Here is an 11663-nt window from a genome sequence, read left to right as displayed (position 1 = left end):
CTAAGAGCAATTAATAAGACCATGAAAATCTGGGACTGTCCTCAACACAGCCTCCCTTTTATTTCTGACATACCTGTAAATACCCTGCTATTAGTATTATCAAATATTGTTTCTTCTTAATACCACTCCGTGAACAAGACTGTAAGCATTTCACCTTCTTTGTACCTAAAATCAATGACACAGGACCAGCCTACAGGTTTGAACAGATTGTACTCCCCAATGCATGGCTAACAGCCCTACTATTTGCCAGGAGGCTGTAGCCCATGCATTCAATACTACCTATTAAATCAAGTCTCCATATGTATCTGTTACGCGCTACCTCGCCGATAAGGAGAACGCCACACTCAGGATCCTTCTGACAGCATTTATTGAACAGCTCTCATGATGGTGAGGTGGAGGGAAGGACGCCGAGCTCAGAAAGCCCGCTGCTTAAATAGAGCTTTGGGAGACGTGCAGATCCCTTATTGGCTCAAATCTTTCATCCAATTGTCATACTCGGTTTTCGCGCCATGCGCAGGCGCATTCTCAAGTAAAGCTTCCGTGAAGAACCAGGAAGCAGAAGCTGGCGCCATCTTATAATGGCAAATGCGGCTCCTCACATCTCCCCCTTTCTTATTAAACTGCAACAACAATCGAGGGCTGTTAGGTTGCCGATCTAGCCCACCGTTCTACCGATAGGCGTTCAAGGCAGTTAAGCAGTACGAGACCCTCCACACCTTTTATCCCGTGCAATGGGAACCTGAGCCCCAGGAAGTATGGAGGACCACCACTAGGATACCTGGTGCAATGGGAACACAAGCCCTCAAGATATCCTGTTAAGTGATGGTGTCTCATTGTTTAAGCAGATTCAACCAGGCTTGAGGGGATGTTCCCTGCTCCACGGCAAGCAATGCTTGCGTGATCACCACCTTATCCTTTTGATGTTGTTGTTTGAATTTGCAGAGCAACCAGAGGGTAAGCAGCACTCCCCCAAAGATCATGCAGCCAAATAACCCTACCCCCACCCATTCCTTAAAGAAAGAAAAAACCGAAGAGATCCACGAGGAGAATCCCTGGGTCAGGGAGAAATCCAAGCAAGTCAAGCTGAACATGGGTGTTGAGATATTAGAAGAGGGATGAGGGGAAGGGTAAATTGAAAGCATCTGAAGTCTGTCTTAACTGCATCCAGCTGGAAGTCCAGGGCATCAGTGAACATGCAGGTGATAAGATTCATTCTCCAAAGCTGTGTATTCTGCAATATACAAATCTCAAAACAAGGTTTAGTATCAAGATAATTATTTTGATTCTCTGAAATCTAGTGTTCTGGAGGCCTACCTCTGTCATGTCTGATCCATATAATTCTGGAAGACATAACTACTACCTTAATGACCTCATCAGAAAACTCACAGAAAAACCTTTTGTTCCGAATTAACCTTTCCTTAAGCCAGTAACCAGAAAAACCTTTACATTGAGTTTTTATCCAGAAAAATATTATACAACTCAGAATCACACCCATTTTGAAAGTTAAATCAATTAACATTATCATTCTGCTTAGCTCTCTGTCTAGAGCAGCCTTCTATTTATTCCTCGTGTCTTTAAAGCCTTTTTCATCTGTTTTTACTCACTTATTTCTTGCCCCATTTTCATTACTATAACCTTTATCTGTTTGGCTCTCTTGACTCAGAGCAGCCTGCAATTTACTCCTTGCATCTTTAAAACTTTTCTCATCTGTTTCTGCTTATTTTTTTTCTTGCCCCGTTTTTGTTACTATGCAATCACCTTTGTTTCACTTCCAAATTCAGCCAGCTCCGTCAGTCGACTGGTTCTCCAGCGCAGGGTGTCTTCCACTGTATCCCGCTTACTGGAGCTCTAACACTGAGACTCTGTCAGTTGACTGGTTCTCCAGCACAGGGTGTCTTCCACTGTATCCCACTTACTGGAGCTCTAACATTGAGACTCTGTCAGTTGACTGGTTCTCCAGCGCAGGGTGTCTTCCACTGTATCCCGCTTACTGGAGTTCAAACATTGAGGCTCTGTCCAAATTAGCCTTTCCTTCTTAGTTTTCTTCTCTATCCTAGTTTTCTTTTCTATTTTATTAGCGCTCTCTCCCTTTTCTGCTTCTGATAGGCTATCTTGTTGTTAAGCCAAACAAGATCCGCCATACCTTGCAGAAAAGCGTCTAGACTCTCCGTGCCGTCAGTTCTGAATCCTCTGCGAGCCAACAGGGTCCTTCGTGACTGGTCAAAACCCCGAGATGTTCGGCTTCATCCCGGGTTTTGGTTCCACTTGTAGCGCTCTACCTCGCCGATAAGGAGAACGCCACACTCAGGATTCTTCTGATAGCATTTATTGAACAGCTCTTCAAGATGGAGAAAAGGGGAAGGACGCCGAGCTCAGAAAGCCCGCTGCTTAAATAGAGCTTTGGGAGACATGCAGATCCCTTATTGGCTCAAATCTTTCATCCAATTGTCATACTCGGTTTTCGCGCCATGCGCAGGCGCATTCTCAAGTAAAGCTTCCGTGAAGAACCAGGAAGCAGAAGCCGGCGCCATCTTATAATGGTGAATGAGGCTCCTCACATGTATCATTACATGGGTGACTATTAGTGAGGCAAGATAAAAGACATGATCAAGAACCAACCTTATAAAATCTTAAGCAACAGATCATTAAAAATATATAAAATATATATAAAAAATAAGATCCAACTGGTTTTCCCCATCACATTCCTAGGGACAGAAATCATCCTAACCTCAGTCTGGCCAGCTAAACCTGTTACCGACTTCCCCAGCTCACTAACTCTAAATACATTCCAAAGCTTCTTGGGCAACATTAATTGGCTAAGACCTTGGCTCCTCATCATGTCCAGCCAATTACAGCCTTTATTTGACCTACTTAAAAGTGTCAAGAACCCCTTCTCTCCTCACTCTCTGATACCAGCTCCACTAATAACAACATTAAAAATGCCTCCCTGGCTCGCTGCGAGCACAGTAGCCAGTCCAAGGCCTTATATTCAATTCTTCCCCCACAGTAGTGGGAGCCTTATATCAATCTCAGGGGATCCTAGAATGGTGCTATGTGTCAATGGGGGAGTGCCTTGATTACTAACTGAGGTTGACGCTTCATCCGCCATGATAAGGACAGGAAGAGAACACACATCACAAATCATAGGTAAAGAACTTGATATGGTTGTTTTACCTTTCCCCTTCCAGATATCCAACGGCTCTTAAGAAACCATGTTTTCTTTGCTAATGGCCTCATCAGCTTCCTAGGACAAATACATAGCCACTGCCCTAAAGATAAGTTGCTGGCAACCCTACCACTCGTTAGGTGGCTTGCCCCACATTTATTTTCCCAATCCCCTATCCCATGGGCTCCCATGGGCTCCCACGCCTTTCACTGTCAGGGGCCTGCCTCAGCCTATAGGTTTGGGTGAGGTAGGACAGAGCATTAGATGAAGGGCAAAGACTGATGATCTCTGACCTTGTAACTCTATTATTTTGTGCTAATAAGTGCTGGTTTCTTACTATTCTGTGGCTAAACACTGCTGGTTTCTGGTGATAGACTCCTGCTGGCAGCTGCAGGGGATTAAGAAGAAGAAAAGGCTTAATTGCTAGGACTTTTTCCTCTCTGGCTTGAGGACCTCTAGATGGCCAGGCTAGAAGCTTGGAACTCATTAGCTCTTCATGAATCAGAGAATAAAGAAAAAAAAAAAGAATGAATGAAAGAAGGAAAAGATAGAAAATTCATGCATGCAAAAACAACAAAAAAAAAAACAAAACAAAAACCAACAAAACAAAACAAAAAAACACTCATTCTGGATGAAGCTGAAGAAAGCTGCACCTTCATTTATTTTTTGGTTTTTAGCTCTTATACTTGTTTAAGGCAAAAATCCATGTCATAAATGATAAAGACTTACAGAGTGTTTACATGTCTTTCCATTCAGACTAGTACCCGATAAACACTCACTGTCTGTTCCAGCTACATACATTCATTTTAAGTTTAAAACAATAATTTTTGTCACAAGTTAGCATGGTTTTGTCAAGAGACAAATCATCTGCCCTGTGTCTCATTAGTTTCGGAGTTTTCTATAGATAAACTAATCAGTATTTTACTTACTGTCCTTGCACCTACAATCAGTTGCCCATTCCCAATTTATGACCTTCAGTTATCAGATAATGGTCTCACAGTTAACCTAAGGAAATGTCTTCCATGATCATAAATTTGTCCTAAGCCTGCTTTCTATCCTACTGCAATTAGCCCAGGACATGTGAAGGTTTACAGAACTCTATTTGCAGTTTTCATTTTACAGAGGCCTTGGAATTTCTTGTATAAATTTAGCAATTCTATAAAATCACTATAAGGAATTATGAAATCATCAATTCATCTACAAGGCATTACTACATGAAACTACATCTTTATGTTGGTCTGCAGAAAATTTGCCCAACAGGGTGGGCTGATGCCCAGGAATCATTAGGCTATGTAATAGTGACAGAAAAGACATATCAGCAGCAAGAAGCAATCCTGCAATGAAGTCTCTGGGGACCATGCATTCTTAGAGCTCACCAACTTCGGGCCATGCAAAATGGTGGGCCATCTCCAAAACAGTCACTTGCATGTTTTTAGCCTGACATTGCACAGGTGAGTGGTGAGAAGGGGTTGCCTATGTGATATATAGAGAGGAGACGGTGACACTGAATCCCATCTTTTCTTCTTCCCAGACAGATCTCCCTAGTTCAAGGAACAGTATGCTCTCTTTCTGGTTCTAATATAACTCAAAGTATCATTTAATCTATACTCAGACAGCTGGCTCCTATGTCAAGCTTGATGGTAACCCTCTCTCCCTTTTGTGAATAAAAAGTTCAAATATAGCCAGGCAAGAACATGCCCCATCTTTGTCAGTCATATAAGGTCACACTTACCCCTCCCTGAGTCCTCCCTAATGAGAACATCTTAGCTGCTAGGATTGCCACAACTGGGGCCCTCACTATGTTTCCCCTACTGGTGAAGAACTCTATCAACTGACTTATATCAACTGTAGAGTGTAAAATTATAAGACCATTTTATGAAATATATGTAGACTTTTTCTTTGCCCTTAGACCTGAGCCGAAAAAGTACAGGTTCCAAAACGCGGAACTGAATGTAAGATTTCAGGCCTTCACTGCCCCGGGACACATTCCGGGTGGAGGACATTATCCCTGAATCAGAGGACACTTGCTGGATTAACATTCCTCAAGCCTCAGGGTGGGGAAAGCCCAAAGCAAGAAGACACATTCCTGACCACAGAGAAAGATGCAAGTCATCTAGGTGGGGCTATAGCCGGAACAAGTGAAAAATAGTTAACCTGAAATAGCTGGTAATGACAGGGTATGGCACAGTGACATGGTAAAACTACATTTTTGAAAAGAATGAGTGTGCAGAGTGATTTTCACATGACTCTAAATCATTTAGGGTGAGTTCCTCTGAAATGTTCCACTATTTTTATGTTATGTATCCTTGACAACCCTTCACCCCCCCTTCTCACTCCCCTGGTTTGTGGATTACTCCTTTAAAAACCCTCCTCAGACTGACTGGCTTTGTCAAATTCTACTCCTGCATGAGTGTGCAGTTTGGCTGCTGGCTGCCAAGTCTCTTCCCTAATAAACCTCTGCTGATTGCATCCAGGTATGGTGACTTGAGTAAGGGTCTCCCGAGTTTGGGGGGGGGTCTTCATTTGGGGGCTCGTCCGGGATTTTGTGACCACCCCAATCTAAGAACCCATTGGGCATTGGGAGGTAAGGGAACACCGAGATTTTCCATCTGTTGTGTGAAATTGTCTGGTTTCTCATGTGCTGGGTTGTCTAAATCATCTGATTTCTCGTGTGCCATTTTGTCGTAGGTTTGTCTAGGTTTGTCTAAGTTGTTTGGTTTCTAAGTTGTTTGTGCCCGTCTGTCTGAATTGGCAGCTGTTTCTGTCTCATGAGGGGCAGTAAACCGTTTCTGTCTGTCTCAAGAGGATATAAATGAGTGATTAGCCTGGCACTGGGTTCATCTAGGTGCCAGAGAGGATGTGGAATCCCTCTCAGCTGGTACTTGTGGTTGAGATGGGTTTTTGTTAGTTTCTTTGTGTGTTAACAATGGGGCAGAGAGAAAAGGTCAGAGATAGCCACCACTGCCTAGGGCAGTGGTTGTTGTGCTCTCATGGCAGTGTGTCTATTTTTGGGTTGTTCATTGCTGGCGTGTTAGAAATCTGTTAGACTTGGTCCAGCATAGGCTGGCCAAGTCGTCTGAATCTGTTAAATCTGAATCTGTGAAAACTGACCTAGTTTTCTGGTTATTGGAGTCTTACTTGAGAGGCAGAGGCCGGCAGATTTCTGGCTGTCTTTCTATGCCCTTATTGTGTAACTTGGTCTGCACCCGTGGCAGGGACGAGAACTGTCTGTATCACCTGGTTTATGTGCCACCCGTGAGAGGGGTGAGCTATCTGTGTTTTGTGTGTGTGTGTGTGTGTGTGTGTTTTCTTGGCAAATTCTCTGTGTTAGCCATTAATCTGTATTAAACATCCTGAGTTAAAAAGAGATAACACGATTGCCGGCAGAGAAAGAGATGAAGCCTCTGGTACAAGAGTGCTGCTGCAGAGGAGAGAGGCGGGCAGGTCCTTTAGTAAGGGACACCCACCGCTGTTCATGTTCTCGGTTCGTGTTCGGACAGCCTGCCTACCGCATGTAGGGTATCCTCCAGGTAACACCACATGGAGGGCGCCCTCACCCAGCCCGCACTTGGTGGGAGACAGCTCGTGGTTCCCCAGCACAGCCCCTTTGAACCACCCAGCCACGCAAGTTGGCCACCACCTAATTTGGTGTGTGTGTGTGACTGTACTGGGGACCTGGGGTCACTATAACAAATCGGTGGTTTTCCACCTGCCGCCTATGAAGATAGATAGGGCCCAGGTAATAAAGACCTGGCAGTGGATCCAGGGCAGCTGGACAAACAGCCCCAGCAAGATTATTCACCTGAGAGTTATAATTATATATATTTTTATTAAAAATATAGTGAGTGAATAGCACTGAGATTTTGAAAAAAGGGAAAAGTAAATAAGTAGTGCCGAGACAAGTCACGTGATGTGACTCCAGCTTAGAAACGCTGAACCAACAAACCTGCCTGCAGACAGGTCAGACAGGTCAGGTAAGTTGCCTACTACAAGAAGTTACAGGCTGTCCTGAGTCAGAGGGCCAAAGGAATAGGCCTCCATTTTGGACAGACACCTAGATCTAGTGCCCAATATAGTTACCTAGATAAATCTAGTAGAATACCCTTCCCCTCGATAAAATGTTTTGGTGATTTTATGCCAGGGAAACATGTGAGGGAAGAAATCAGATAACTGGGACCAGAGACTGCCCATTGGTGGGATGCCAACAACCCCTAGAGATTGTAGTATCCCCAAATTCCAGTTTACACGTGCGTATGCTACTGAATGTGCTTGCTTTCCTCTCCTCAGACAGACCCTTGTGTCTCCAGGGTGTCCACAACTATGGAGGCTGTTACCACCACTCTTGCAGGATGGAACATGGGTTCACTGAGGATCAGCTGGTGTAATGACAGGACGTAACAGATCCCTCTATTTAGTGGACAATGACAGCCCCTGTTCTATAATATACATGACAGACCCTCAGCACAATCACTGGCAAGGTAATGAACAAGTTTTACACAGGTGAATTTACTAGAGACTCTGCTGCTGACTTCTACAACTCTCAATAGCATATGTTTGAAGCTAAGCCTAAAGCATCACACTGCTCTACTGGAAAAAACAAATGGAGGAAAAAGGAAGGTCAACAACATCCTGGAGGGAGTTGATACATCCGATGTTGCAGACCTCCTCCTGTTTACTACCCCAAAAGCTCCCCACTGTCTTTTGCACCTCTAGAACCCACCACCTACTTGCTGCAGTGCCCATGAATATTTTAATGGTAGCTCCAGTCGAGAGAAATGACACGACCAGGCCTTTTTGACATTCCCGGTTTTCACCAACTTTTACTATAACCCTTTGCATTTCTGTTAACCTGTGCACAGCTTCCTTTCTTTGGTGTTAAAGAAAAATAATTCCGGGCAGTGGTAGCACACACCTTTAATCCCAGCACTTGGGAGGCAGAGGCAGGCGGATTTCTGAGTTGAGGCCAGCCTGGTCTACAGAGTGAGTTCCAGGACAGCCAGGGCTAAACAGAGAAACCCTGTCTCAAAAAACAAACAAAACAAAGAAAAGTAACTTCCTGTATGGGTACTCCCCCACCAGGATTTTGGATACCTGTTATCATCATTCCACAGACCGGTCTCTATGAGGAGGAGGCTGCACGGCTACTACAAACCAGAGTCGGGAAATATTTATCCTTTTACTAGAAGGACTGGGACTCGACATCTCCCTTGGATCTGCTGGGGCCACAACAGCTGCCATTGTCAAAGACACACCACTTGGCAGGAGACTTTGAAGATAAGCTCTGTCAGGTGATAGCATCTACAACTGACAGCCATGAGTCCCTCCAAGGACAGACAGATGAACTCTCTTGCAGGGGTCGTGCTCCAAAACCGGAGAGATCTTGATAACGGCTGAATGTGGGGGAAGCTGTGTGGTTTGGTGGGGAAGAATGTTGTTTGCTACTGAATTCGGTCTGGTAGAGCAAATTGTAAAAACCCTTAGGAGCCTACTCCGGCCTGACGTCCACCTCAAGAACCTCTGTCCCGGCTCCTGAATGCTCTGTTCTTGGCTCCTCCCTTTCTAAGTCCTCTGATGGTGTTTCATTTTTATGCCTGTACCCTGCCTCGTCTAATTTTTAAACCAGCATAAGTAGCATTGCAAAAATCACCGTCAGTCAGGTTCTGGAGGACTCCCTTTCACAGCAGGGCCTCCCAGGGCTTTCCCAGTCAGACTTCCCAGCCTGACTCCCACATCCTCTACCTGAGCCATGTGACGTAGTTTTTTAGTGAGATTACAGGTTCAATTTCCTTTCTCCCAATAAGAACTTGTCCAGTAAGCTCCTGGAATGCCTCTCCATGCAAGGAATCATTCCAAATACCTCAAGCACCAGCCAATGAATGATATACACCCACCCTGGAAATCCCCCCCCCCCCCATACCTATTATAGCACATGCTCCGTTCACCCTGAATAATGTTGAGCTGCCTCACTGAAGCTGATCCTGGAAGTCAGTAATCCCATTGTACTCTAAGGTCGTCCAAACCATCCTCTGCTCTCTCTGTGCTTGCGGGCAGGTGGCCAACAGCTCCTGGATATAAGTCCTAGTCTACTGTTGGGGTCCACAGTAGCCCCACGTTGGGGCAGCCAAAATAATGTTGGGGTCCACAGTAGCCCCACGTTGGGGCGGCCAAAATAATGTTGGGGTCCACACTAACCCCACGTTGGGGCAGCCAAAAAACAACGCAGCCCAGGCAAAATGTTGAGGCCCGGGCCGACCCACATTTGGGCGGCCACTGTATCCCGGCCCAAGTTGCCGCTCTGGTCTGCGGGTCGGGGTTCAGCAAGAGCCAGGGTGAGGGCAGACTCGAAGAATGGAGACCAGACACGGTGTGATTCAATCCCGTTTATTCTTCAGTCTCTCTTCCTCTAAGTGTCTCCTCTGTCTGCTGTGTCTGATTCTGTTTGGAGCCAAGTGTCTTCTACCTAATGTCTGATGTGTCTGAATCTCTGATCTCAGTCTGATTCTGATCTGTTCTGTCTCTGCCTTTTATATGTCTCACTTCTAAGCCACGCCTCTAAGTTACACCTTTAATCATGCCCTTAGGTCTTGTCTCTAACTCTGATCTCTATACTTCTAAGTCATACTCTTAAGTCACACACCTTTAATCTCACGCACCTTTAATCTCAAGGTATCTAAACCAAGATTATCGGAGTGTGCTCAGCTGTTGTAGGTTATTGTAATCCAAGTCTCATGTCAGGGTATATGGCTCAAGATGGCTGCAAAGCTGATAGCCGCTTTCTGCTAAAAGTCGGCCCCCAACAGTCTACCTTTGTGAGACACAGTCTCTCTGCTGATTTTTCTGCTTTGTGTGCAGGCTAGCTGGCCTGCAAGGTCCTGCGGGCTGTTTCCATTTCCCATCTCTGAGTAGAAGCACTGGGATTATAGGTGCTCACTCTGTGTCTTGCTTTTCATGTCGGGTCTGAGGATTTGAACCAAGGGATTTGAACTTCATGCTTGCATGACAAGTGCTTCTACCCACTAAGCCATCTCTCTAGCTTCTAAGTTTTGTTTGCACTGTACTGCTTTGTTACAAAGAGCCTGGCTTTAGAGTTTAAGTTTTGATTTTCCTTGGCAATCCAATATAGCCACTTTTTAGAAATGTTCCACAGATGATGGAAAAGAAATTCAATTTCGTTTTTATTTTCCACATATGAATCTTGATCTAGATAGACCTGCTATTAATTAAACTATTTCTACTTCCTGCATTTACACCGTCATGGCACAGGGAACATGATTTAAAATTTCTCATACTGATGTGTTTCTATACCATCCAACCCTCATAAAGTTGTCTCTCAGTTTGTGCTGTGATATAGAGCAGCTCTGGTTGTCACTGCAGCACCTCTCTTCCCCTTGCTTGTGTGTAATGCTGAAGTTTTTCAAATGTTAGGTCTTTGTTACTAGCTTGGTATGCCCTTTTTCTTATTTTTAAATTTCATTATTACTATTTTAAAAGTAGACATTAACATTTTAGCTAGTCATTAAAATGTAAAAATATTAATATTTAATACTAATATTAACATTTGCTGACAGAACATATGGATTTGGTCTTGCATGATTGTGTTTTATGTTAGCATTATTTTCACTGTTCCAATAAAGGCTTTACTAAATAACATGTATTTATTTCTTTGCCCCTGTTCTGGCAGAAAGCAGACTTTTCAAATCTTGTCAAGCCTTGTACTTTGAAGGAACAAAGTCTGAAGCAGGTTTTCTGAATTTTAGAGCAGGCAAGGCCAAGGGAGAAGAGAACAAGGAGAGGAAGAAAGTCATCACCAAGTTCCCATGGCTTATCTCACATGGCGCTGACAGGATCAATATGTAACAGTCACATTTTAAACAAGGACACTGAGTTCTAACATGCAGTTTCACAATGTAAACATAAAAGTACCAAGGCTTAAGCCTCATCTAATTCCCTAATCTCCCCAGCAACAATCCTGATTCTTCAGGCTGCCATCACTCTCTTCTTCATATATACTAAGCTCACTGCACATGCTGTCACTGTAAGCTGGAGAAAGAGGAACAAAGATCTCCATGGGCTCACTCACTGACTACTTTAGGTCTCTGCTGCCATTAATTCACATCATTGTTACTTATTCTTTTCTCCTTTTCTATCTGTTGCTATACAGGAAAAAAAAGTTGAGAGAAAAGAACACATTCAGGTTAAAAGGACATCGTGTGAGGCAGAGAGAGCACAACCCTATCAGGCTTGATTCTGAACTTGCAGCCTCTGAAACTGTAGAACCTAAGTTGTGGTTATTTTAGCCCACCAAGTCTGTGGTGTCTTCTTATAGCATGCGCAGGAAATCAACAGAGCTTTTGCAATTAATGAAAATTAAACTATGTGGTACTTGAAATAATTTTCTTCACTTTTATAATTAAGTAGGGTCCGAATTCCATATAAAATGATATGTATTAGATACTTTTATGTTGCTACATGACAAAACACCTTGACAAAAAAGCCA

Source organism: Arvicanthis niloticus, chromosome 4 (assembly GCF_011762505.2).
Source record: "Arvicanthis niloticus isolate mArvNil1 chromosome 4, mArvNil1.pat.X, whole genome shotgun sequence".
Lineage (NCBI taxonomy): Eukaryota > Metazoa > Chordata > Mammalia > Rodentia > Muridae > Arvicanthis > Arvicanthis niloticus.
Note: the sequence above shows the minus strand (reverse complement) of the source record.